Here is a 3042-nt window from a genome sequence, read left to right as displayed (position 1 = left end):
TCCCTCCCTTTCCTTCCTTCCTTCCTTCCTCTCCCCCCTCTCTCTCCTTCTCCCTCTTCCTCCTCCCATTCTTCTCCTCCTTCTCCTCCTTCTTCTCCTCCTCCTCCTCCTCCTTCTTCTTCTCCTTCTTCTTCTTCTCCTTCTTCTTCTTCTTCTTCTCCTTCTCCTTCTCCTTCTTCTCCTTCTCCTTCTCCTTCTCCTTCTCCTTCTCCTTCTTCTTCTTCTTCTTCTTTTTCTTCTTCTTCTTCTTCTTCTTCTTCTCCTTCTTCTTCTTCTCCTCCTTCTTCTTCTTCTTCTTCTTCTTCTTCTTCTTCTTCTTCTTCTTCTTCTTCTTCTTCTTCTTCTTCTTCTATTCTTCTTCTTCTTCTTTTCTTCTTCTTCTTCCTCTTCTTCTTTCCCCTCCTCCTTCCTCCTCCTTCTTCCTTCTTTCTCTCCTTCTGTCTCTGTCTCTAATTTTAAGATAATTTCTGCCTGCCTGTGACTTATTTGTTTTTCATCTGCCCTCAGGAGCAGTACAAAAGAAATATCATTCTAATTTTATATCAAAGCCCCTTGAATATTTGATGAATGCTACCATAGCTATCTTGACTAATCCAGATACAAACCGGGTTGTATTAAATGGTTTTCTATTTAAAAAAATCATTTTCTGGGCGCCTGGGTGGCTCAGATGGTTAAGCATCTGCCTTCAGCTCAGGTCATGATCCCAGGGTCCTGGGATCGAGTCCCGCATCGGGCTCTCTGCTCCTTGGGAGCCTGCTTCTCCCTCTGCCTCTCTCTCTGTCTCTCATGAATAAATAAATAAAATCTTTAAAAATAAATAAATAAATAATAAAAAATAAAAAAATCATTTTCTATTAAAATGGTTTCTAAATCATTCTCCATCTTGGCTGTTTTACCTGGAAGTGCTCCAGGGTATTAACAATAATCTTAAAATACAGATTATCAGAAAAAACACAACTTCCTGATTTATAGTATTCGTTCCAGAGAACTTGATATATTTGTACCACTCATTTGGCTCATTATGTACTGTAGTATTTACAGGTTTTTTTGGCTGTAGAAGAAGAAGGGAATATTTCTGGTGCCTTTGCAATTTTGCTTATAAACTACATGATCAGCCTCTGGAAAAAAGCAACTCAGATCTGTAAATCTCTGTGTTCTTTAAAGAAGGTCCTGTATCTAGTAGGCATTCAATACTTTGATTTTGAAAAAAATAATCTCTAGTCATGAACTTCGCTAGATCTAGTGTTCTCTTCTCAGTTCTCATTTGATCTCTTGGCAGTATTGACACTATTGACTACTTACTCCTTCTGGAAACTCTTCCTTTGGTTTCCATGACAGTGTACTCTGCAGATTTTCTATCTAACTCTCTCCACTTCTCAACCTTCTTTGTGATTTCTCTTTAACATGGTTTCCTGTGGGGCTCTTTCTAATGCCTTATCCCCTTCTCCTCCCACATCATCCTGGCATCATCTCCTATAATAAGATTCTAGCAGTTTGTGAATGCTTAAAAATGGTTCAGCTTTCCTTTCCTCAGAAGAGAGCTGGTGGGAAGAAGAAAATTGAAGAGATTTGAGAGATATTTAGGAAGTGGGGTTGAATGACCTTAGTGATGTCCTGGGTTCTGTGGTGGGAACAGGGAAAGGAAGAGGGAGGAGCAACAGGTAAAGGAGCATTGAGGACAGGGTGGTAGGTTGTACTGGGGAGGAAGAGTATGGGATTATCCACTATACACGTTAGTTCCCATCCTCACCAAAATCACCTGTGTCCCTGCATGTGCCTTGCAGTAGACCTTCCCTGCAAGGACTCACCGTGGATCCTCTGTGCTCGTGGCTGTATCCCCTTGCCTCATACAGCACACATTGTGGAATGCTTAAAAATATCTTATTTATTTATTTATTTATTTATTTATTTATTTATTTTTTATTTTTTATTATTATTTTTAATCACGCTGCATTATCTTTCATTAAGTGTAAAGACTTCCAATCACGTCACCTAGAGACCATTTTACCCACTGCTCTATTTGCCCACCTGTCCCTTGTCTCTCTCCTTAACAATGGTGAGGCAGATACCCTTTCTGCAGGGAAGAGCACTCCATGGTTTGTTGCCTTTGCCAATAACAAAAATGTTAGAGAGCCAGGTGGCAAAGCTGTTACCATTGGCATCTTTCATCTGAACTACATCAAAAGAACCAGGGTGCCCCTCTTTGTCGGTGATCACACCAGTTTCTTCCCAGGTTCACACCTCTGGTCCCCATACACAGATTACCAGTGTCAAACTTGATGAAATCAGTCATCTTTCCAGCCCCCAAATTAATCTGAGTGCTGTCATTCACCTTGATGAGGGAATCAGGATAGCAGATGGTGTGAGCATCATGGGTCTCTGGATAAAGAATTCCTTTTGTCCCCACAAAGATCTTTCTCACTTTGCACAACTTATACTTGGCCTCCTCGGGTGTAATCCAATGAACAGCAAAGTGACCCTCGGTGTCATAGATCAGATGGAATTTCTCCCCAGTCTTATCAGTGCTGATGACATCCATTGAACCAGTAGGGTAAGTTCTATCAGTTTGGACCTTGCCATCAATCTTAATAAAACGCTGCATACGGATCTTTACTTCACCTCCTGTCAGGCCATCCTTAAGTCTTTTCCTTAGGAAAATGATGAGAGGGAGACATTCTTTCAGCTTATGGGGACCAGTAGATGGGCAAGAGGCAAACACACCAGTTTACCCAGCAGCCAATGCTTTGGAGCTGCTACACTCTTCAGATGGCACCATGAGCCATGGCTGTGCTGGGCATGAAAAGAAGATTGCCTCCTTCCAGTACATTAGAAAAGAGAGCTAAAAGTATCTTTTTAGAAAAAGGTTTGATAGGGCCCATTTAAGATTGTTCAGGGAAGAATGTGCTGTCATATCTTGTTGCATACAATTGGAGTTATAAAACAGAAGAAAAAAAAAGACAAACATTGGAATTTTAAAATGTATTATGGCATTAACCGAACATCAGAAAGATGACACAACACATTGGATCCAATCAGTGAAGT

The 3042-nt window shown here is 40.7% G+C and overlaps 1 pseudogene; it reads right to left on the bottom strand.

The window, feature by feature from the left end:
* Nucleotides 1–2016: 2016 nt before the first annotated feature.
* LOC123839244 (small ribosomal subunit protein eS4, X isoform-like) lies at nucleotides 2017–2602 on the bottom strand (annotated as a pseudogene).
* Between the last annotated feature and the right edge of the window lie 440 nt (nucleotides 2603–3042).

Source organism: Mirounga angustirostris, unplaced genomic scaffold, assembly GCF_029215605.1.
Source record: "Mirounga angustirostris isolate CCGP_5_RB_7025 unplaced genomic scaffold, mMirAng1.0.hap1 SCAF_3, whole genome shotgun sequence".
Lineage (NCBI taxonomy): Eukaryota > Metazoa > Chordata > Mammalia > Carnivora > Phocidae > Mirounga > Mirounga angustirostris.
The sequence above is the reverse complement of the archived record's forward strand: the minus strand, read 5'-3'. Positions and strand labels throughout refer to the sequence as shown.